The following is a 27,262-nucleotide window of genomic DNA, read 5'->3' on the forward strand; positions in this document are numbered from 1 at the left end:
GTCAAGAGGAAGATAGAAAAATTGAAAACTACAACTGGCCCTCAAATGCTTACTAAAGGTAAAGGAGAGGATGAAGAGGAAGAAGAAGAAGAAGGTGAAGAAAGAGAAGAACATGAATCTAAAAAAGAAGAGGAACCATCAAAGAAGAAAAGAAAGGTGTTTATCACCAAACCTTAGAAGTAGCCAACTACAGTATTCACAAGGAGAACGAAGAAAGGCAAGAAGGAAAGTGTAATTGTTAGGCCTCCAATCACATTTGAGGAAAGGTTAAAACAGTTAAGGATTGGAGCAGGCATCAACAATTTTAAAGCTCTCAAATATGAAACTCGGACTCTTGTAGAGCAAAAGCAAATTGAAGACTTGGTAATGGAAAAGTTAGGAACTTGGAAATTCTCTACTGATCAATTTTCATCTCAAATTCTAGCAGTACTTCTTGACAAAATAAAAGTCAGATGGGAGAACATAGTACAAACTGTCAAAGATATATTTGAGCAAAAACTGAAGGAATTAGTACCTAGTCTAACAGATGCAGATGTCAAAAAGGCATTGAAAGATCATGAAGGAAGAATGAATATGAGATTCAATACTTGTCTTATATTATTAAAAGACATTGAATCAGTTGTCAAAAATGCTATAGATGTTTGGAATGATGCATATCATCTAAGGAAACCATCAGATGATCTTGTTGAAATTAAGGATGATGATAGCAGTGACAATGATGATTTTGATAACACTCCATCTATCATAGTTACACTAGGAGAATTGCATGCACTAATGAAAGAAAAAGAGGAAGAAGCACTTGACGAAGAAAAAGATGAAGATGACCCGAAAAGAATTGCAGTAGCAATTATTGCATCCCTTCCTCACTCTCCACCAAAGATTGTTAAATCTACTATGGAGATAGCTTCTGCAAGTGAAATTGTGAGCACAATAGCCACTTTAATTGCTCAATCTTCACCAGCCACCTCCCAGCTCCAGGTATCTGGAACAGAAGTGCCAAGCACTTTATCTATCGAGCTGCCTATCACTTCTTCAGCTACCAAGTTAGCTTCCTTAGCTCCTTCACCATCAGTTAGTGCAACAATAAGTTCTACAATTTTGTCTTCATCAATTCCAGTAAGTTCTACAAAAAAAAATTCATCAGCAATATCTATATCCACTTCAACTCCAATCAGTTTAGATATTGCTATGGGTACTCTACCAAGTGTGACATCATTTTTGGGAAGTGTTTTAGTCTTTGATCTAGTTAGTACTTCTATTGGCATTCAATCCTTGAGTCCTATCCCATTTTTCACTACTAGCCCTTCTATCTCCACTATTGTGTATGTTCCAAAGGTCAAACCAGTAATCACAAAAGTTAAACAAAAGCATCCATTAGAACTTCTTATCACTGGAAAGGAAATTGAAGAAGACATTGACTTAGACACAGAGATAGTAATACCAAAGATTGACTATGACGCTGCTACCATTGAAGAGATGAGGTTAGCCAGTCAACTCATAGAGAAGAAAGCTATGCAGAAGTAGTTAAGGTCTTAAAGGGATAAGGAGTATAGAATAATTGAGAATACCAAGGATATAATTACATAAGCTATATGTGTTGAAGTAGATTCCACTCAACACATTTTGATTCAGTTAGAAGAGGTAGTACAAAAATTTAATGAAGATCCTTTCGAACAAGAGAAACTAATTGAAAAGGTTGAAAGGAAATTTGATGACAAGGTGCTAGAGCATATTGCTCAATAGATAGAAATCAAGCAAGTTGAATTTTCCACACTTTTGGGTAATTTTGAAAATTCTTTTAATAATGCAGCATCACTTTTTGCCAAACTTTGTGATGTTTCTGATTTTACTAAAGAAATAAAGGAGAAGCTAAATAAGATTGACATTGATATGCAATGAAGTGCATCCAAGCTAAAGGTGGACTCCTCCTCCACAATCTCCTATCACACCAAAATCAGATATCTGGCAAATGTTCAGGCAGAACTATTGAGAGAGGAAGTAAGGATCCAATCTACAATAATAGACATCTAGAACATGATCCTTCCTATAATGGATACAATGTAGAAACATATTGCTCATTGCAAAACATTGGTCCAAAATTAGAACTTCCTAGTGGCTGATCACATGATCCAATTATCAGTAGAAGTTCAAATTGCTCTCTCCACCTGTCAAATTTTGCAGCAGACTTGGGATAATACTTTTGCCACCATCCTTAAGGTACATCAAGATTTTCTATCTCACTTTGGTGTAACCATATAAACTATATATATAGTCCTTTGGCATTATTGTCAAAAAGGGGGAGAGATTCAGCATAATAAATGGGGAGAGTTATTAGTATAAGTACAATAGAATTAGCATGTGTACATAAGTATCTTTGTATATACATTATAAGTCATCAAGAAGATATATGTAGAAATGTATATGCAATAGTTCTACAAAGATCAATTTTGACAAACCAAAATATAGTGAGTCGGGTTATGTACATATGTTTTGGCTTATAAGTGTTTTCTCACTAATGCCAAAGGGGGATATTGTTGGCATTAAGTTATTATTGCCATTAGTGACAACACTTATTAGTATAGCTACCGAGCTCAGCACTCAGTTTCCTACACTCACCAAGCTTAGAGGTATTTAGCAATTTACATCGAGCTTCACAGTATCTACCAAGCATCTCAGTATCTACCGAGCATCTCAGTGTCTACTGGGCAATCAGACTATGTCATGGGAATTCAGTGTAAATCGAGCATGGAAGTTATAATGTTTATCGAGTAAAGCAAGGTAAACCTCAGTGTGTAGTAAATACCAAGTAACACTACATCTATCGAGTCACCAGTGGTCACCAAGTTTAGAACTACATCGAGTGATTAGTATGGACTGAGCCTTCACTTCTACTGAGTGCATTATGGTGCCGAGTAATGCAGTGGATGCAAAGGATCAAAAGGTCACCGAGTTAGTTAAGTGAACCTGAGTTATTTACTATTGGGCCAACTCAGTAATGTTTTGTTCACTTGTGTTCTAGCCGACCTTGCAATTATAATTATTGGAATGATATATATGTAATGTATTATATCATTTACAATGTATGGATGAGAGTATTAAGGAATAGACATGTAATGTTTTGAGAAGAGTGAATGCGAATCAATAGCAGAGAAAAATACTCAGCAAGGTCAACAAGGAACAATAAAGATTCATCAATCACAAGAGGTGATCCGTACTTCAAGGATCTAATCAGCAATCAAGTTGTAAGTCAAATCTACTATTTCATCCTAATAGGTGAACCAGTCTCTAAATCCTTTAACAAGGTAGACTTAATAGTCTTTTGTAAATCTCTTAACCGAGTGCATACTTCATTGTATGTTTGCAAATCCTTTAACAAGGTGGACCTAGCAGTCCTTTTGTGCTCCTAATAGGGTAGATCACCAAAAGTGGTCAATGTAAGCCTCAATAAGCCAACTTTATAATATAGTATTGAAGTTTTGTGGGTATCATCCCCACCCCAATTTTACTTTCTATTTAGAAGGTTTTTGGGTCACCAAATTATTGTGTTCACTTGTGTAATGATTTTTTTTTAGAACTAATGCATGCAGTAGCATAGATGAATGAATGGTGAATAGTATATATGGTTAAAGTGCTGAATTGTTTCAAAGTTTTTGAAGTTACTGATTCACCCCTCCCCTCTTAGTAACCTGTCATATCTTGAATATTTCCAATAGTACCATCTAAAGTTTCCCTTGTAGGCACAAATCCCTTTATTTGGAAGACATAATACTAGAAATATGAGCTTCTACCCCTAAGTAGAAAGCCATCGAGAATATCCTATAGATAACAAATGTGCATAGTGAGATTCAGTGGAAATCAACAACAATTGCGGATTTTGTACCTTGGAACTAGAAAAATATTTGTATCATTAAAGTGTGTCAACATAACACCACTTTTCCTAGACTCCAAAGATAATAAAAGGTCAAAACCAATCAATTCCCATGATTTTTGGAAAAATAAAGATGAAAAACCATCCAGGCCAAGGGCCTTATTAGCTGGCAAGAAAAAAATGAAATCTAATTTCCTTGAGTGAAAATGATCTTGGGATATCAAAGTTATCCTTCCTTAGAAAGATAGTTGGGATATTAGTCAATAATTCTTCCTCCTCAGTAGAATTTCCATCCATAACTGAATGAGGGGCCAAAAGTTGATGAAAGAATTTGATTCCCTCTTAAGCAATTTCATTCTTACTAAATAGTTGAATACTAGATGATAATTGTTGTATTGAAAAAATGGACTTTTCTCTTTTAACCTTTGCATAATTATGAAAGAATCTTGTGTTCTTATTTCTGGATTAGAACCATGTTTCCCGAGACTTTTAATGCCAAAAAACTTCTTCTCTAAAAAATAACATAATTAAATAATATTATCTATTAATTTTTTTTGGAATGATAGATAAACATTTAAGATAATTATTACACTAATAGAAATCTAAATGACATCAACCTTTTAAAAGGCCAATTAGAATATATAAAAGGAAAACAAAATATAAGAATGAATAGTAGAGTTTTATTTTCTCTCGTTTCCTTCTTTATTATGTTAAAATTTTATTGTAAATATTCACCAATTCAATGAAAAGATAGATATAAGGAAAATTTTGTGTGTGTGTGTGTGTGTGTGTGTGTGTCTATATATATATATAAATATAAAGTGGGTATGATAAAATGAAAATAGTATGAATCTCATAATAGACAAAATCATCGAAGCCTCATAGTTAGAAAGTGGTCAAGTTACTATAAGAAAGAAAGCAAATTTTAAAGCTCATATATATGATTACAATGTTCCTTCATTCTTTTTTCTCTCAAATATTCAAATAATAAAATCAGAGGAAATTCCCATACATGTTGACTTTCCTTCAAAGTGATCTCCCTCTTTGTGATCAACTCTTGCTCAAAATAATACCCATTAGAACCAGAATCATGGATTTGAATGAGAATCCCTTTGATTACCTCCAAAAGACTCCTCACTTGAAGGTTCAGCTGTAAGGGTCCATTTGGTTCGTGGAAGATTAAAGTAATTGGCTTTTTCAAAAATTGGATTTGAAAATTTGTGCGTTTATTTCAAAATTTGCAAAATGGAATTAGCATACGCGACTTCCAATTTTTCCTCAAAACCAGGTTTTCCAAATTCCTACTAGCAAGCAGGAATTGAAAATCAAAACCTGGTTTTGTTTTTTAAGGATTGTAAAAACAATAGATTGGACTACTTTTTGAAATTTTCCTTCAACTCCAAGCTTACACACTTCACACACATCTTCCGAGTGAAACAAACAGTTTTAGTAAAATCCCAAAAATTGGAATGAAGATATGCAAAACTTTGATTTGCCTAAACCAAGGTTTGTAGAAATTTGGATTTTTTAAATTCCATGAACCAAACGGACCTTAATAGATGATGAATTGAAAGGCAGGAGAGGATTGGTGACATTGTCCCCATTCCCTTCCAACATTTGAACCACTCTGCTCATGCTTGGTCGATCTTTTGAATTATACTGAATGCACCACATTCCTACTTTACGTAGTCTTATTGCTTTCTCCTTCTCTTCACATTCTATTTCTCCTATACCAATTCTGCTAAACCCCCTCTCTAACTCCCCCTTCTCCATTAACTTGAATGCCCACTCCAGAAAATAAATCTTAAAAGAAAGGTCACCACAGCTGCTCTTCTTTGCTCCAAGGGGATATCTGAAGGTTTGATTCCCACATTTGAAGAATTCTGGACAAGTTGGGGTTGCAGGAACGACACACAATAAGAATACTGCCAAGACAAGAGAAGGTAATTTCTGAGACTGGTAACGAAGGGGCAGTCCCTCCATTTTCATCCTCATTACAAATGTGAGAAAGTGATTGAGGTAAAATAGGGGAACATGAATGGCAGTTACATAGCAAAGAAAGAAAGGGAAGAAGCCAAGAAAATGATGAGATTAAACATAACAAAACTGCCATAGTCAATACGCCAAATTAACTTACTCATTTTACTTTGGAAGATTTCTAGACAAGTTTGAGATGAAGGAGTGAGGATCATGTCATTCCTCTTAAGAAAAGAGACTATATAGATGAACTGACAGTCCTTCCATCTTCACCTACCTTAAGTTAAGAGGTGAACATTAATGGTAGTTGAATAGCAAAAAGAAGGCAAGACAAATGAGGAACCGCGACTAGAACAAAAAATACCATAGGCATACGCTAATTTAACTTACTCTCTTTACTTGTATTTTACTTACTACAAAACATCATAATTCATTATGTACCATTGAGCCTCTTTGTCACTCAGTTAATTCCACTTGCTTTATTTGACGCAGGAAAGTCGTGTATGCCAATAGATAATTTGAATTCCACTAAAGGGAAAGTTCAAGATAATGAGATATTTTAATTGTGAAAGTTATGTTTAATTTGACGTACATAGTCAAGAGTCGTAAATCCATGGACATTTATTATTACAAGCTCCAGTCTAACCTAGGACCATGGTCCTTTATTATTACAACATGAAAGGGGCATACCCCAATCAAATTATTCTTGTCTTTGTTATTAGATTACAAAGATCAAATTTACACAAAATTATTTGAGCATAAAGCTCCTAGATACATTACAAGATCTCTTAAAGAAATTTCATCTCTTTCTTTACATTCTTGTGAAGCTGTCAAGTGTGTACGTCCCTTTCTAAATATCTTGCCAATCAAACTAGTTAATCATAACACTAGCAAAATTCTTAAAACTAAGGAATTGTCTATGTGATTGATTTGTTGGTTAGAATCTTTTTCATATAGTGAAAGTAACCTCTTGACTTGACATATTTCTATTGTGGATGCACTTCAAAACAATAATGTATCATCTACAAATAGAGAGTGTGTAGAAACCAAGTTTGTCCTTAGGATTCAAATGCCTAACCACAATCCCACCTGATAAGAAGAGATAATCGTTCGACTTAATGCTTCTTCCATGATGATGACTAAGAAATGAGAGAGTGGATCTACCTATCTAACTCCTTTAGAGACCTTAAACTTACCACACATGAATCCATTAATAATTACTGAGAAACAAGAGACCTTTAGTAATGCAAAGACCCAATTACATGATTTTCTTGAGAAACCAAATTTTAACACAACCATAATCAAGAATGACCAATTAACTCTATCATATGACTTGATCATAACCAATTTGATAACACAAGTAAATATATTTTTTGTTTGATAGAATGCAATACCTCATCAGCACCAGTTGTACCATCTTAAGTTTCCCTTGTAGGCACAAATCCCTTTGTCGGGAAGACATAATGCTAGAAATATGACCTTCTACCCCTGAGTAGAAAGCCATCGAGAATATCCTATATATAACAAATGTGCATAGTGAGATTCGGTGGAAGTCAACAACAATTGCAGATTTTGTACCTTGGAACTAGAAAAATATTTGTATCATTAAAGTGTGTCAACATAGCACCACTTTTCCTAGACTCCAAAGATAATAAAAGGTCAAAACCAATCAATTCCCATGATTGTTGGAAAAATAAAGATGAAAAACCATCCAGGCCAAGGGCCTTATTAGCTGGCAAGAAAAAAATGAAATCTAATTTCCTTGAGTGAAAATTATCTTAGCAAATCAAAGTTATCCTCCCTTAGAATGATAGTTGGGATATTAGTCAATAATTCTTTGTCCTCTCTAGAATTTTCATCCATAACTAGATGAGGGGCCAAAAGTTTATGAAAGAATTTGATTCCTTCTTAAGAAATTTCATTCTTACTAAATAGTTGAATACTAGATGATAATTGTTGTATTGAGAAAATTGGACTTTTCTCTTTTAACCTTTGCATAATTATGAAAGAATCTTGTGTTCTTATTTCTGGATTAGAACCATGTTTCCTGAGACTTTTAATGCCAAAAAACTTCTTCTCTGAAAAATAACATAATTAAATAATATTATCTATTAATTTTTTTTGGAATGATAGATAAACATTTAAGATAATTATTACATTGATAGAAATCTAGATGACATCAACCTTTTAAAAGACCAATTAGAATTTATAAAAGGAAAACAAAATATAAGAATGAATAGTAAAGTTTTATTTTCTCTTGTTTCCTTCTTTATTATGTTAAAATTTTATTTTAAATATTCACCAATTCAATGAAAAGATAGATATTAGGAAAATTTTGAGTGTGTGTGTCTATATATATATATATATATATATAAAGTGGGTACGATAAAATAAAAATAGTATGAATCTCATAATCAACAAAATCGTGGAAGCCTCATAGTCAGAAAGTGGTCGGGTTACCATAAGAAAGAAAGCAAATGTTAAAGCTCATATATATGATTGCAATGTTCCTTCATTCTTTTTCCTCTCAAATATTCAGATAATAATATTGGAGGAAATTCCCATACATGTTGACTTTACTTTAGAGTGATCTCCCTCTTTGTGCTCAAGTCTTGCTCGAAATAATTCCCATTAGAACCAGAATCATGGATTAGAATGAGATTGCCTTTGATTACTTACAAAAGACTCCTCGCTTGAAGATTCATCTATAACAGATGATGAATTGAAAGGTAGGGGAGGATTGGTGACATCGTCCCCATTCCCTTGCAACATTTGAACCACTCTACTCATGCTTGGTCGATCTCTTGAATTATATTGAATGCACCACAATCCTACTTTGCATAGTCTTATTGGTTTCTCCTTCTCTTCAAATTCTATTTCTCCTATACCAATTCCGCTCAACCCCCTCTCTAACTCCCCCTTCTCCATTAACTTGAATGCCCACTCCGGAAAATACATCTTACTAGAGTGACTCACCTGCATATCAAAATTTTGCCTTCCTCCGACAAGTTCAAGTAATACCATCCCAAAACTGTAAACATCTGATTTGTCTGTCACAGGCCCCAAATTTCTATTCCACACCTCTGGAGCAATATATCCTGGGGTTCCTCTTACATTTGTCATTGATATGTGATCATCTCTCTTCCCACAGAGTTTAGCCAGACCAAAATCAGCTATTTTGGGTGTGAGTTCTTCATCCAATAATATGTTGTGGGGTTTTATGTCAAAATGAATGATACAATTGTCACAATCTTGGTGTAAGTAAGCTATGCCTCGAGCTGCACCCAAAGCAATTGAATATAGTTGTGCCCAATTTAGGGTTTGTTCCTTGTCTCTTCCTATAAATATAAACTTGTCTAGAGATCCATTAGGCATGTACGCATAAACTTGTCTAGAGATCAAGCATTTTAACTGCCACCAAATAGCCACTCGGTAGCTTTCCTTTATAAACCACACCGAAACCTCCTTCTCCCACTTTTTCTACAAAGTTATTGGTGATCTGCATAAGCTGAGAGTATGAATATCTGCATGGCATTTGATGAACATAATCTTGCAAGAACTTCTCTATGCTGGGAAGATCAAGTTTGTTAGAGAGACTGGATAACCTCCTCTTTCGATTAACGAGCAGAAGCAGTAATCCCATTAGTAACAATGCAACAGTTCCAATGGTCACACCTGATTAAATTTTTTCCATCAATGAAACGTAAAGATTAAAAGAAGACACATATATGAGTAAATACGAAGACATAAATTATATTTGTTTCCGATGATAGCAGTTTCAGTCCTTGGCTGTCCACAATGCCTCAATCCATAAGATTTAAATTATATAAAAGTGCATGGAAATGGAAGGCATAGAGGGACATTGATGAAAGCTAAATTGATATAATAGTTTTTAATATATTGTTAACCTAAATCAATACCATTCTTAGCAGTGTTAACATGAGATGTCTACTTATCAACGATGGATTGATTGAGATAATGTAATAAATTTGAAGAAAATAATAGTCCAACTATTACACTAGCATATTTTTCCTCCATATATAAATTATGGAGATTATCGATAAGGAATACTTACCTAGACCAATAGCATTCTTAGCCGTGTTAAACCAACCTGCATGGTCTGAATTTCCGACAACGGCCGAGACGAGACTGCTTTTAGTATTATGCTTAGGAAATATAGGAAAACATGAAACAAAAGAATCTTTCACCAAATATTAAAATTTGACGCTTTTGCACCATCCGCCGATTAAATAGACTATGGAGTTACGACTCTTACCAGGGCTCCGCGATTTGCAACTCAATTGAGTCGAATTACTAGTGTCGTAAAAGCAAAGCTCTTTCTTTGATTCGCATTGCTCACAACCCGCGCTGAGACTCCATTTTATTTTGAATCCATCATATACACTTCCAAATATCGGTCGATTACTTCTGTCGAATTTTTTAACAGGTAGCTGTACTGATGATTTACAGTACTTATCCAAACTCAAGGTTGAATAGTACCAACTACTATTGCATTCTAAAGCATACACTTGATCAGGGGCACTGGACATGAATTCTCTGATATCTTCTCTACAATCCCCCCACAGACTTATATTGATGTACTCGTCAGAAATGCGAAACTGAGGGCTAGACCACAATTCCATTGAATGGTTACTGCTCGACGGGTTGCAAGCATCTCCCCACATATTTCTATCAACTATTCTAATGGGATACGCAGGATTCTGTTTTCGACTGCCATAAAAATGATTCACTATATAGTATTGGTAACCACTAATGTTAATTAGAGGCATATTCAGTTTAGGATCGCACTCAAGCTGAAAAGCAGGGTCACCGCAGCCGCTCTTCTTTGCTCCGAAGGGATATCCGAAGGTTTGATTCCCACATTTGAAGAATTCTGGATAAGCTGGGGTTGCAGGAACGAGGCACAATAAGAATACTGCCAAGACAAGAGAAGGTAATTGCTGAGACTGGTAACGAAGGGGCAGTCCCTCCATTTTCATCCTCTTTACAAATGTGAGAAAGTGATTGAGGTAAAATAGGGGAACATGAATGGCAGTTTTAGATAGCAGAGAAGGAAAGGGAAGAAGCCAAGAAAAAGACGAGGATAAACATAACAAAATTACCGTAGTTAATACGCCAAATTGACTTACTCGTTTTACTTTCTAAGATTAATGACGGAGCGAGGAACGCCATGAATGACGTGAAGCAATTAAGTTAGGCGGTGAACATTAATGGCAGTTGAATAGCAAAGAAACGAAGCGAGAGAAGGCAAGACAGATGAGGAACCGCGACTAGAACAAAAAATACCGTAGAAGAGCGAGAGAAGGCTGTCGCTCGGTTAATTTCACGCGGTTTATTTGACGCGTGAAAGTCGCGTATGCCGACAGACAATTTGAATTCCACTAAAGGGAAAGTTCGACACAATGAGATATTTTAAGTGTGAAAGTTATGTTTAATTTTTGTTTTTTTTTGTTTTTGTTTAGTTTAGATTGCAGGAATCGGTGCAACACGGCCCCCCTATAAACTGCAGTGCGCCTGGTAAACTTTTTAACGTGACCGGTAGCGCTGGCGCGATACGCCCACCGGTACCACAAGGACGGGGGAGACTAGAACCCGTGACCAACCCCCTGCAACAGGGAAGATTTAGCCAACCAAGCTAGGGCCCTCGCCCTGAAAGTTATGTTTAATTTAACGTACATAGGAAAGATTTTCCTCCTCCATTTTGTACCCTTCACCGACGGAAAAAATGGTTATTTACCTTATGGGACGGAGTAAAGTGTGATTGTTAGGTTAAACACAGTCAAAGTACTTTTTCTAACTTTTTTTTCCCCCAATATGTTATCATTATTTCAATCAAGCTTCTCATAAAATGCAACTCTGTACATTCCATTCATCTTAGCTATTGCAAATGGAGAAAACATAATATGGATGGCATGTGGTTGTCAACAGACTAGACCGCATACTTGTGCAACAGAGAAACACTACGATTTAATTGATGGTCATTTTGCATTTTTATGTTTAATAAAAATTCCAAGCTCTTTGCTCTTCATATCATTTGGTTTTAAAAGACAAACCATGTCATTTGATTTTAACTAAACTCTTTCATATATTTAAATATAACTTTTTTTTCCCCAGTATGTTATCATTATTTCAATCAAGCTTCTCATAAAATGCAACTCTGTACATTCCATTCATCTTAGCTATTGCAAATGGAGAAAACATAATATGGATGGCATGTGGTTGTCAACAGACTAGACCGCATACTTGTGCAACAGAGAAACACTACGATTTAATTGATGGTCATTTTGCATTTTTATGTTTAATAAAAATTCCAAGCTCTTTGCTCTTCATATCATTTGGTTTTAAAAGACAAACCATGTCATTTGATTTTAAATAAACTCTTTCATATATTTAAATATTATTTTAAAATGAAGAATACTTTGTGGTTTTTTTAATTATTTTATATAAAATATTTTTTATAATTATATTATTATTAAATATGTTTTTAAAATATTATTATTTTATATTATTTGAGTTTGATTAAAATAAGAAGAATTTTTAAATCTAGAATTTTTTTAATATAACAAGCTTAGAAATGTTTTTTTATTTTTTGATCGGTAAACGACCAATGGTCATGATAATTGATTATTAATAAAAATAAATAAATGCAATAGCATTCCACTGTTCAAACAGGAACTAGTAGGAAAGAACGGGGGAATAAAACCTCCAATCTAACCCAGGACCATGGTCCTTTATTATTACAACATAAAAGGGGTATAAAGCTCCTAGATACATTACAAGATCTCTTAAAGAAATTCCATCTCTTTCTTTACATTCTTGTGAAGCTGTCAAGTGCATACGTCCCTGTCTAAATATCTTGCCAATCAAACTGGTTAATCATAAGACTAACAAAATTCTTAAAACTAAGGAACTTAATCATAAGACTAACAAAATTCTTAAAACTAAGGAACTATCTATGTCTAAATTTATAATTACTAAACTCATCTTATTTATCGTATCTCTAAACTATATCAAGATAAGTCTAGAATGCTTTCCTAAACTTATCGAGATATATTAAACATATAAGCCTAGATTAAACAAAACAATAAGGAAAAGAAAACTAAAGAGCCTCAAATAGGAATCAGAGAAAACCAAAACTTGGAATAGAATAAATAATAGTTGAAGCTCAACTAATGAAAACCGACCAAAAAAGAGGAAACAAACAAACAGGGGCATAGGAACTCTACTGCCACCCCAGTCACACTTTCAGTGTACAAGATGTCAATAAATAGGATCAATTAAATATGGAAAGAAGCACTACCACCAATTTAAGTAGGAGACACCCTAGATCTCAAGCATATTTAGATTAAAAAAAATTCATTACTACTGGTTCTTTGTCATAGAAATCTAAATATGCCCTAATACAAACATAAAGACAAACAACTAGCCTATGATGCAACATTTTTTAACTACCTCATTCAATTGAGTAATTTAAAAGGTCATGCAAACCAGTCCATCCTCCAGCATAGATTTCTAAATATGTATTAAAACCAGATAAAAATTACAAGTGTTCACAACATCTTTGATAGATATGTGGTAGCCCTAACAATCCATAAATGTTATTCAATCTACTAGAATTAGAACATACCCAATAGAATCAGAAGTTAAGTAAAATGATCTATCAATAACTAATGAACCATAAATCTTGAGGGCATCCAAATCCAAAACCCTCAAAGGAGCAATAGAAGAAACCAAACATCTTATTATAATTTGGATAACCAAAATAAGATTTATACAGGATTTCGAGAGAATCCATATCTCCATACAACAAAATCTAACAGATTCTCATATTTAGGATCCAAAGATAATAATTGCTACAACCATGCAATAAAGCATCCTCAACATATTGCTATTTACAGTAACCATATCATAGAACAACAGTCAATATGCCAAAACCCAGATACATGATTTCATTTAACCATTTTATAAAACAAAGCAAAACCTCCTTGACAAACTCCAAAGATGGCACCTTACTTCTAAAACACCAATCCACTATCTAGATACTAACCCATAAAATCATAGAAAAATAATTGAAAGGATCTAATAAAAGCATAAGCCATGAGGGCATCCAAACTAGACCTTGCAAACGGGCAATAAAACATACCAAACTACTTGATATTAGCTGAATAACCAAAATAATACACAAACTTTTAGGATAAGACCATATCTCCATGCATCTAAATCTATAAGGATCTATTTGTCAAGAACCCAGGGTTCATAATTACACATACCAAATATAAAAGTATCATAAACAAGTTGATAGTTACAATAACCTTCGAATAGAATAGAGGACTATAAACCAAACCCTAGAGCATAATAGATTCTATATATCTGCCAAAATCTTGCGCAAGACTTCCCATAAGAGCATTAAAATTGACACTTACTTCTAGAACACTATAATGACCTTAGGGATATCATTGGGGTTCTCAACATAGAAGTTTGGAGGGAATTCGAAATCGAATTTGGCCCTACTAGTTTTCTCCGAATTCGATGTGCAAAAATCTAGGCATCAAGATTATTGAAAACCACTCCAAGCTGAATGTATGCATTGAACAGGTTGAGGTAGTTTGTTAGCCATGCTCTATTTTCTTCCACAATAGTTCCTCTCCATTGAAGGAGAAATTTAATACTTGTCTCCATCTTGGGCCATTCTCGATAAAAGGCAAGATTTTTGTAGATAACCAAAGAAGGATGATGGTAGGTTGTCTCTAATTTGGGTGACCCCACCAAGAGATCCATAAATTTCTCTAGAAGAGGAATGCGACATTTATCATCTATGCTATAAACTGCTTGCTCAAGACCCTTCCTCCAAACTGGATCAAAGATGTTGCAACATAGATTGATAATGGCTCGTGGATCAACCTTTGCTCTTGCCATACAACTAATGAAAGAGCCAATTATGTCACTATTCATCCTCCATGAAAACTTATAATAAAAATCCCCTTCACCAATGGCTCTGCTTACAATGATCCTGGTCATGTCATCAACCAGCCTGAGAATTCTACTCCATCTTTCCAGTTTGACATTGCCATAGAATGCCATGGTGCAGTTTTCAGAGGCATGGTAAACACTGATGTTCAAATCCATTCTTAGAGAAAGAAATCAATAGTTGAAAATGATGGAAAGTGAGACCCTAGAAGGAAAAAAATGTATTCGAAATGCCTAGAAGCACACTCTATCATGACGATAGCTAATAATGGCACCCACATTAACCTAAACACAAGCTGAACTTAAATGTTGAATGATGATGAAAACAAGGGAAAAATGTTCCAAAAAATAGCAAAGCAAACAAGGGCAATTAAATGTCCACTCAACGAAATGATGAGAATATAGTGTATGAACCAAGAATATCATAAAATAGAATATAAAAAGGAAGAAAGCATAGACAAAGGGGCCATCAAAAAATATAAATAGATCAAATACAATCTAATATATATGAATCTATTTAAGTATATATATAAAAGTGTGTGTGTGTGTGTGTGTGTGTGTGTGTATATATATATATATATATATATATATATATGTATGTATGTATGTATGTATGTATGTATGTATGTATGTATGTATGTATGTACACATTTATATATATTTGTATATATACATACATATACAAATTTATATATATTTATATATATACGTGTGTGTGTGTGTGTGTAATGATAAAATTTAGAAAACAAATTTATAAAAAATAGTTTAAAAAATTAGAAAATTTTAAAAAAACATTAAAATAAATTCAAAAATATAGAAAGAAACATTTTTAAAAATTAGAAAATTTAGAAAAAAAATATTGCAAAAACATTACAAAATCTAGAAAACAAATTTAGAAAAAAACATTACAAAAATATTAGAGAATTTATAATTTAATATAAAATTTTAAAAAAATATTAAAAAAAAAATAGAAAATTTATAATTTAATACAAAATTTAGAAAACAATAAAAAAAAAAATTGCAAAAACATTAGAAAATTTAGAATTTAATATAAAACTTAAAAAATAAATTTAGAAAAAACATTACAAAAACATTAGAAAATTTATAATTTAATATAAATTTAAAAAAAAAATTTAGAAAAAACATTAGGAAAACGTATTTAGAAAACAAATTTAAAAACATATAAGAAAAATATTAGAAAATTTATAGTAATATAAAATTTAGAAAAACATTACAAAAAATATTTTTTAAAAAATTACAAAAACATTACAAAATTTTAGAAAACAAATTTTAAAAAAATTAAAATGTGTGTGTGTGTGTGTGCTAATGTTAAATGCATATATGTCAAATTCACTTTAATGTCTTAATCTTAGAAATTTAATTAAATCACATATCTTAAGGGTCTAGATCTTGAATTGTACATGTAAAAATATAGATTAAAATGTATAATTTTTTTATTTTGAACATAGATGTACATGTATATTTGTTCATGGTTAAAAGTAGATGTATGTACATATTTTTAATAAATTCACATTTTTATATGTATAATTTGTGTATATGTTAACTATTGATCTTAATTTATCTTATAACTAACTGTAATTAACTATATTTAATAACACGTCTTAAGGGGATATCCTAAATTATACATAAGAATGTAGATTTAAATATATATTTTATTTCATAAATGTACATGTAAATATGTTCATGTGGTAGATATAGATGTACATACATATGTTTTCAATATTCATGTTTAAATGTACATATGCTATTATTTTTAATGTCTTAATAATTAGAAGTATATAATTCACTATATAATTCAATGACATGTCTTAAGGGGAGATCCTAAATTATACATATATAAGAATGTAGATTAATTTGCATATCTAGGTATGAATATTACATGTACATCCAAACCCTAACCCTAACCTTGATCTTAAAATTTAATTTCTAAACCCAATATTATAAATGATAATAAATACCCTAAATCATAATCTTGAACCAAATCATAAACTTCATATGCTAAGTTCCCTTATCCTAAATTCTTAACCATGGACTTTAATATTAACCCCTAAATTTAATGCTAGAAATTATTTAAGTTTGTGTAAACCCTAACAGTGTCATAAGGTCTTAAATTTTACCCTAAAATTGAGCCTAATTACACTAAAACCCTATTTGAAAACATAATTGAAGCCTAACTTACATAAAATTAAAACAAGTTGACCCTAATCCTAAATTGTTAAAAATTACATTTGAGATACATGCACATACATTCAAACACATCTACATACATGAAGTATGACCCTTGTTTTAAATGATATATATGTAACCCAAATTGAAACCTAAACCTCGAAACATTATCATTTAAGAGTAATATAAATAATTTATTATGTACTCTTTAATTGAATTCTCTAATAATACCCCCCAAAGTATAATAAAATCTTAGAACAAAAAATTAACTCTAACCATAACCAAACTCTCAACTTTAAAGTCATCTTATACTTATATGCAAATTAATCTAGGTCTGGATGTGTTACAAATTATCTAGGTCCATGATGTGTGATGTATGTTTAATTACATGTGTATAATTTTTAATGTTAAAAATAAAAAATTATGTACAATAGGCAATTTAGCTCTTCATACTTTTCTACAGATATGGCTTCACACGATATGCTTGATGAGGCTTCTGGTGCGACAGCTGCTGTAGTTCCTACTACGGCTCCTACTACGGCATAGGTTGATGTGGTTCTTGTTGAAGCACCTGATGCAGACCCCGATATGGCTCCTTGTACAACTCGTGGTGGGGCTCATGCTGTAGCTTCTAGTGGGGCTCCTCATGTACCTCAACGTAGGGCTCATCGAGTAGCTCATGTTCTAGCTCCTGGTGCGGCTCATGTTCCAAGTCAGGCTACACCTGTAGCTCCTGCTGGAGGTCTTGGTGCACCACCTCCATGCATCGATATCGATGCATTATTTGCATTTTCAGAGCATGAGGTTCCTAGACTATAGCACTCTATGTTGACCTCTGATGATGGTCTTTATAGAGACATATGTACTACGATATGTAGGAGTTTATAGGATTTGACAGCTAGGTTTAGAGGTCACCATTCATTTACTCCTGCCATATTAGCTTCCATATCTAGGGAGATTAGGGCTGAGGTTTCAAGAGATGCATCATTCGATGATGTCAAGAGGGTAGCCCCCAAAGACATCATCCAGATAGAGCTATTTCTAGCTTATGAGGGGACACAGGGTAGGGTGGGAGGCTACAGAGTCACACGATACAGAGACCCTATTATTGCTAGCATGATCTATCCACCATTTTTAGCTGCATATGGTCATTATCCTAATAACGACCAAATACCCCTTTATTTTGCACATTAGTTGTACGCTGAGTTCCGTATAGGGCTCAACGTCAACTACTTGGATATTCCTGATTATTGTGGACAGGGGCATCGTCGGATCACGGATCATGACCAGTACCACAGTGTAGATCATCTACCACCTACAGATCTTAGATAGTTTGTTGGACTGAGGATGCCTCCTATGATTCCTACACATGTGCCTATTGCAGATAGAGTCATCATTGCTTCCCAGAGGGAAGCAATTGACACTATTGGGCACATTGCATCTACGGTGGCTAGTATCACATTAGATTTTATTGGTCATTATTGTCATACTTGACATCCTCATCCACTTGGTCAACCATCTTCACAAGCATCTAGTAGCACTTCAGGTGCCTCCTCTGATGATACATATAGAGCTGTTGGGCTACCACTACTAGGTGATATTTGTGGTCTTTTAGGCTAGCAAAAACATATGGATATGGCACTGTATTTTTTGGAGGATATGTTGCACTTTATTAGCCATATTTCTAATACACAGAGGATTCCAGTACATGTGGTGATGGATGTTGTTAGACAGCATTAGAGCCCCGACACAGTTCCATAGACACAGGCCACCACACTAGTGACAGATGATACACCTGTGCGTAGCTCACAGCATTCGACACCAGACTCAAGACACTCTACAGATGACTTGAGCATACGAGTTGGAGATGTCCATATCACAACTTAGGGCCATGACGATTTTGGTGAGCAATTGTGAGGCCTATCTGAGATTGATACTAGTTCGACCCTGGGCATTTCATCATACATGGACCTATTATTCAGACCTGGCAGCACAGATTCTACACCAAATGTAGCCAGCCAGTTATACATTCCACTTCACTCAAATTTACTAGTAGTTGGACATAGAGTTTTAGGCTCAAGTGCATCCGTAGATGATATGATGGAGTCTGCGGAGAGCCAAGTACATATATAATTTATTTTTAATTTTAAATATATATGAAATTAAAAAATATGTTCATTTATTGAAAAATTTAGTTCAGATATATATATAGATATTTAATTTAATCTTTAACTCGTAATAAATCATGTAGGCACAGGTCGTTGAGCACATTGGTACACATACTGTTGGTTCAGGGCATCATATACATGAGAGAGATGATTCTATTGAGGCACCTGGTAGTGCTCAGGTACTTGAGTTTTAAATAGTTTGTTTAAAGTTATTTAAATATTTTGAAAACTATATATATATCTATATATATGCAAATTTGTATTTAATTTGAATGTATATGTACATGATGCACGCATGTATATATATGTTTTAAAGATAGAACTATAACACATGTATGTATATATGTATATATATTTGCAGGGCTTGGTTGATGCACCTCGATGAGAGGATGTACAGGAGACTCGATCAAAGGGTCGTTCTGTTCGTATGCATCTTGAGGGGTCTTTCTAGTAGTAGATCAAATTTATATATTTTTTGATGCATATATATTGGAGGTCCAGTTTACATGTACACGTGTATTTCGGTTCCTTGATGACATGCATCTACTTTCACTATTTATTTGATTATTGAGTATTTCAGTGTTAGATAACATCACATGTACATATATATGACTTTTTATATTTTTCTACATACGTATATTTATTCGAGATTTACAATTTGCATTTTAGATATATAGAGATATATTAGATCTGTATATGTTTATTCTTGAGACGTGTATATGTGTACATATGTGTATTTTTTTGTGTTATAGCTATAGAACATAATCTTGAGACACGTGTGTACATGTATATCAATTATCAATTAGTAAGAAGTTGAAAGATACATATTTCTTAAATTATCAATTACTTACCCGCTAAAGATAAATATTAGTTTTATGTGGATAAAAATATGTTAATTAGGTAAGCCAATACATTATTTTAGAGAAATTTTACAAAATATAATATTAAAAGTTTTTATTAATTTAAAATAATTTAAACTTTAAGAGTACATGATCCTAGATGTAATAAAGTAACATTAAAATATATAGTTTTTTAATAAACTAACCTAAATGATAACTATGAACTTATAATCTTACAATTTTAAAAACACATACTTTAATTTTCACTTATGAAATTCAATCTAGTTTGAAAACAAGTTGATAAATGAATTTAAATTATTAAATTCATCCATGGTACAATTAATTTAAATTATTAAATTATATAAATTTTTAATAAACTAAATTTGATAATCAATTACTAACCTGCTAAAGATAAATATTAGTTTTATGTGGATAAAAATATGTTAATTAGGTAAGCCAATACATTATTTTAGAGAACTTTTACAAAATATAATATTAAAAAAATATATTAATTTAAACTTTAAGAGTACATGACCATAGATGTAATAAAGTAACATTAAAATATATAGGTTTTTAATAAAGTGACCTAAATGATAACTATAAACTTATAATCTTACAATTTTAAAAACACATACTTTAATTTTCACTTATGAAATTCAATCTAGTTTGAAAACAAGTTGATAAATGAATTTAAATTATTAAATTCATCCATGGTAAAATTAATTTAAATTATTAAATTATATAATTTTTTAATAAACTAAATTTGATAATTAAGAACTTATGATCGTACAATTAAAAACACATTTAATTCAAGATGAAATTCAATAGTTTGAAAAAAAGTTGATATTTAAGAATTGTAAAATAGATAATGAAATTGTGTAAGTTCAAAATGGTAACATAGATAATGAAAGTGTTGAAGTATGAAAAATACATAGAGGGTATGCAAGACAAGCAAGCAATATTTGAAGTATGTGATGAAATCCCTAATTTGTATCCCAAGGAACTAATTCGTTTTGGAGTTCCTAGGAAACCTATTGGCCAACGTTCAAAGGAAATCAATGTGTTCATGCAAGGGCCACATTTCTTCTACTATGAGAATGATGCTTTTGCATCGAAGGATATTTGGAAGACAACATCTGAACAATTTAATAGTGTTGAACCAGAGTTGGTGGACTCAATGTTCTTTTCAGCTTCTAGAAGAGCAAGAGGGTATGTGCATAACCTTCCAATAGAAGAGCGATTTCAAGCAAAACCTTTCCCCCCATGACTATTTAGGAAGTACTTCTGCAAATAAAAAAGTATTGGCCTTCATGGGATCAGACGGCAAAAATAAATTCCATAGACTCAAGACGATGTGGCACTATCCTTATTGATCAATTGAGAGTTATGATTCAGAATGCACGAGGGCAATTGCAAGATAGTGCACAGAAATATATACTTCAAAAGTGTAAAGAGTGGAATTTGGTATGGGTGGGGCCAGGTGACCTTGTCCCTCTACAGCTCCATGAGATAGACCTTATATTAAAATTTGATAGAGATCACACTCGTGGAACTTCTTGTTCGACTGACCGCTTGTGTTGTTTGGGTAATTCATTCCAAATAGATAGAGTTGCATATCATTTATCAATCTTGAAAGCATTATATCCTGATGGTGTCAGAGTACTTTCTCTATTTTTTGGTATTGGTAGAGCAAAAATTGCTCTTCATCGATTTGGAATACATTCAAGTTGTTTTGTATCTGTTTTAAATTATGAGTTTCCTCACATTGTGATGGAAGTGAGAGAAATAATGCACTCAAAAGCCTCAGCTAATAAATTTTCTTGATCAATGTGTAGGCTCATTTTTTTTGTAAATAACTCAACGTTAATAGACTATTAAGAAATGGAAAAGGATTTTAACCAGAACAGAATGTTCTCTACTGATTTTAAATTGTCAAATCAAAGGATTACATACCCTAACTAAGAATACTATTTTTTTTCATTTTCAAATTAATTTTATAAAGGTTTACAATCAGAAAATACCTTTTTTTTAAACAAGAATTCAATTTTTAGTCATCCAACGAATTTCTTTGAACTAACTCTAAAGTGGTTTGTCGTGGAAGCTTATTGTAATAATAATGTTTCTGATCTTCTTTAACGGATGGTTTTTAATTATAACTTTTGGAGGACCTCCTTGGGCTTAGAAAGTATGTGTTTTGTTTTACAATGATACAAAATCACCATATTTATTGTTTGCAACTACTTGAATTTCCTAGGAACTTTTTAAGGTGGAGTATTATTAAATTCATCCATGGTACAATTAATTTAAATTATTAAATTATATAATTTTTTAATAAATTAATAAAAATTAAGAACTTATGATTGTACAATTAATCTAAACACATTTAATTCAAGATGAAATTCAATAGTTTCAAAAGAAGTTGATATTTAAGAATTGTAACATAGATAATTCAATAGTTTAAATTCATCCATAGTATAATTAATATTATAAAACTTTTAAATAAACTAATGATAACTGAAACTTAGATATTTAGAATAAAAACACAATTTCACCAAAGTTGATATTCACAATTTCACCATAGTACAATTGAAAACACATTTCACCAAAGTTGATATTCAGATTATTATAAAATAAATCTCAAAGGTCTAATCAACCATGATGTACACTTATAACATGCAATATTTTTTCATTATCTTCATTGTCTAGTCTCCACTTGCGACGTACACGCTTAAGTTTGACTGGATGCAGACAAACCCCTGTAGCAACAACTAGGTGGCTGTATTGTAAAACTTTGTTGTCAGGTTTATAATCAACAAAGTGTATTCCATGTTGGACTATTTTCTCTTGCTTCAAATATGTTCCCTCTATCACAATAGAACCTATACCACAAATTTAAGTGTTTTAAAATTTGACAAATATGAAGTTACGTAGATATATTTATTTATTGAAATATATATGTGCATGTACATGTATATGTATAATTTACCTATGGGGAACAAGATTCCATCACTTTCTTTAGGGTCATATAAATTTTTCCTCTCTACAGTACATCGCAATAAATAATAACTAATACATTCATGATTTCCAGGCTTAGCAATCACTGCAAAGACATCTCCTACATAACAAGTATACATGAATGCATGTGTACAATATATATAAGACAGTTGAAATCGATAATTAAATAAAAAGTTGAGATTAATTTTTATGATACTCACCCACTTTTACCAATCCAGAGATATGATTATAATCATCAAAAATCAATGGAATATCATCAAAATTTTCATCTTCTTTATCAAATGTATCGGTAACATCAAGTGGTACTGAAATCCATGCACCTGTATATCCATGTGTCTGATTGATGCATTCTTCATAGTTTTCATCAATGCAACTATCACAAAAACATGAGTATTCTCTTGTCTTCAATGTCCAATTGCAGTTATCTATACTCATGACTGAATGTAAGGAATGTGTCTTTTCTATCCTCTTGCAACCATGCATGTTTTTTCTATTGACACTTGAAAGCTTGTTAAATTGAAAATATAGAAAAAATAAATTTAAGTTACTTGAACAAATTCAAAAATAAAACTTAACAATAAAATTTTATAATTTAATTGTGCATAAAAGTTAAATAGACGTACACATCCATACTTGTTATCTCCTAGAAGACTCTATATGGTTTCTATCAACTCATTGTTGATGATGTCCTAACTTCATCTAATGCAAAATGAGTCTTACAACATTCAACAACATCATGTGCATCATTTACACGAACTCCCTGATAATTCATTTGATACTTTTACAAAGCATGTTTGATGCAAGCTCCAGCACCATCATGTTCACCTTTTCCATGGCCACTCTCAAAGAAATTCCATGTGTTTTATATTCTCATTGCGATGATATCTACACAATGCATAAAATGGTCTAGATGATTTAAATTGCAAGGCACATCCATCAAATCAAACATAATGTTTATCAACATTTATGTTTCTTTCTTGCAAATAAGAAAAGAACATATTGAAGCAATGTTCTACATAGTGAATGTCATGTTCTTTATCATCACTTATATAAAAATGATATTCCTTTATAATTACTCGTGCTTGAACTGTACTCTGAACACCATCCAAATCTAAATGTGCATGTCTATAAAAAACATGTGCCATAATAGTGACCTACTTATTAAAGTAAAAATCTGATTGAATTTCGTTCTGATGTACAAATGAATAATTCTCTACAAAATCAACAACTGATACAATTGTTCCAAGTGGAAAATTATCTCTCAGAGTTTGAAACTGTTGTGCTTGCCACTTTGCAAAAAATGCATGACAAATATAAGGTTGAATCAATTTCTTAAATCTGTCCATAAATGTTAGAATAGGAAACTCCTCTTCAACATGTTCCAACCTTTTTGTTTCTTTCCCCACCTTTGTTTCTTTCTTGACATACTTGTAACTTTTGCAATTCAATATTTTTCTTACATCAATATTTTTAGTTTTCAAAGGAAATAGAGCTAGTTCACCACATGTTTCACATAATCCTTTGATGCAATTTATTTTACCAGTTGGATCATCTATGTTGTCACACAAAATAGATGATATAAACTCACTTCTCCTACTAGGAGGAGAAACATGAAAACCATATGTGTCTTCTATAAACTTTTGAAATACCTGATAGTGGAGATCAAACTCAATATGATGACGCCAACAACAAGTTTCAAACACTTTGTTTGACCTCACAAAGTATGGCTTCAATTTTTCAAACAATGTTTGCCCAACTTTTACATTAGGATGTTCATTACAAAATGACACATATAACTCATGCGGTGTTGTGTCCAACCAATGTTTTGTATGATGTTCATATTGACCAGGTGCAATCTTATGCCTGATAACATCTCTACTATTTGATGAAGGATGAGTGTTGTCAATCTAAAATGATATGACTACATTTTTTAATAACTCTTCAATTCTATTAGAATGAGGTGCTCTACACATGATTTCCCAGTTGCCCTCCATAGTGCTGTCATCCACAATTAATCTTCTCTTAACATATTGTCTCATTGTTTTCCTACTAAAACCCATTTCAGACGAAATTAAAGATATTTTTCTATTTTGAGACATATTTTTACTTACAACAGACATCAACATCTCTTTTCTTGCTAGAGACTTATCTTTAGTTCGAGAGTGTTTTCCTATGTTTCTCAAACCTTGTTTAACATTTTCAATCAAATTAGTTTGCATGCTAGAAAATATTCTCTTCTTTGATGTTGTGTTTACACCTAACAATTTCAATGCCTCTTGCAACTTTTTTTGTGTAAGAAAAAGTGAAAGAAACTGAGCTTGTTCAAGTGTTTTAGTATTATCAAATTGAGTCATAATTTCTCTTATCTTCTTCTTCATTGACTTTCTCTTAGACAAACTTAACGGTTGAACACTAGCTGCAAGTTTTTTCAATTTATCTACATCCATTTTAAGTAAATGATCTAAATTCTTATGCGAAATACCATTCTTTACAGATTGGACAATATTTAAGAGTTCATCCATACCAGTTCTTGCACCTGATCTCGACCCTTCCCTGATTTTTGTTATTGGAATTTCTACAGGGACTAATCTTGAGCCTTCTCCAACATCCATTGTTTGAGATTCAACAGGGAAAGATTTTGACCTTTCTCCGACTTCTGTTATTTGAACCTCTGTAGGGACTGATCTTGAACCTTCTTCAATATTCATTGTTTGAGATTCCGTAGGGAGTGTTCCTAACCTCTCTCCCATATGCACTACTTCTACTTTTGTTGAGCCTTTTTCAACATTTCTTTCACCTTGTTTAATTTGATGATAATGTGCCACAGTCTTCTGAATATTTCTTTGTTCTACTTCATCAGATCTTTTTCTTGCATATTTGTTTTGCCTTCCTTTCTTGTTTCCCATTTTAAAATAAATAATAATAATAATTTATCCCTTGCCTCAAGATAAATTTTGCACAATAACCAGATAAAAAAACCACTATATAGATTTTTCAGTCGTTGTTGGTACTTTTAAATTGTTTGACAGAAATCAATAGAATGCAGTCATCTGTAACAAAGCATAAATATTCTTCATTACAATATGACTAAAATATGTGAGTCACAAACATTCTTCAAGAATAAATTGCTGCATAAAAGACAATGGCATTAGCTATCAAAAGAAGCAAACATAATGGTAGAAATCCCCTCTTTCATTTGTAGCTCTCATGTCCTTCTTTCTTCACCAAATGATGTAGCTCCAAATGATGTGAGTCCCAAAATCAAATCTTAACGTCCTTTTGGGATATTTAGGAATTGGTGGTATCTCATCAAACAAGGGATTAACATTTATGTGTTCAAATGTACCTTAGATGATTTCGATGGTTGATTCCTAATGAGACCTTATAGGTGTCATTATTGTATTTGATAACTCCAAATTTTGTGTTGTAGTGAGTGTTGGCATGATACCTCAGAGTGCAGATACAGTGGATGAAAAATTAAATGAACTTTATGCCTCTCAAGTGCGTACCTAGACTACCAACTATGTACTTGAAGTGTGCAGTTGATAAAAAAATGTTACAGTTGGTAAAATAGAGTTGTAGGGTGCCTAAAATGAAAATTTTGAGTGTTTTGAATAATTTAGAGTGTTTCCTAAAGTCTTGGGATGCAATGCAATGTGTGGAAGTGTAGATTAGGGTTCTTGAACTTAGAATGAAACACCTAATTACCAAGTGCAACCTAAAACTATCAACTACGCCCTGAAACTACCAACTTCACCCATGAAGTGTGTAGTTGGTAAAACAGGGTTGCAGTTGGTAAAAGAGGTCAATACTTGTTAATTAAGATGTGGGTATGCAAGATATGAGTGTTTTTGAGGTTTTTAAGTGTTTAAAGATGTTATGCAATGTGAGGAAATGCTAAATGACATAGGGTTTTGATATGCAAAGTGAAAATGTCATAGGGATGTTCTACAAGTGCAAATGCAAGGTGTCATTTTGAAGGTATGCAAGAAGAATATGATATGAAAAATGAAAGTTAGAGTTATGTTCTGGACTTGGTAAAGATGCTAAAGGTAGGTGTACATAAAGTGGACTATGCAAGGGATGGTTTCCTTGTTGGCATAAAGTTATTTGCCATTAGTGACAACACTCATCTCATAGTTCTAATCGAGCACCGTGTAATACATTTCAGACCAAGTGATGGCAACTCAGTTCAAATCGAGCATTGAAGACACAGTTCA

The 27,262-nt window shown here is 32.6% G+C and overlaps 2 pseudogenes; both read right to left on the bottom strand.

Moving 5' to 3' along the window:
• Positions 1-8,488: 8,488 nt before the first annotated feature.
• LOC149571591 (LEAF RUST 10 DISEASE-RESISTANCE LOCUS RECEPTOR-LIKE PROTEIN KINASE-like 2.4) lies at positions 8,489-10,845 on the bottom strand (annotated as a pseudogene).
• Positions 10,846-18,746: 7,901 nt separating this feature from the next.
• Positions 18,747-27,262, bottom strand: part of LOC149571592 (uncharacterized) — a 103,898-nt pseudogene continuing 95,382 nt past the window's right edge.

This window comes from Cupressus sempervirens, chromosome 2, assembly GCF_028749045.1.
Source record: "Cupressus sempervirens isolate cs-2001-9-10 chromosome 2, ASM2874904v1, whole genome shotgun sequence".
Lineage (NCBI taxonomy): Eukaryota > Viridiplantae > Streptophyta > Pinopsida > Cupressales > Cupressaceae > Cupressus > Cupressus sempervirens.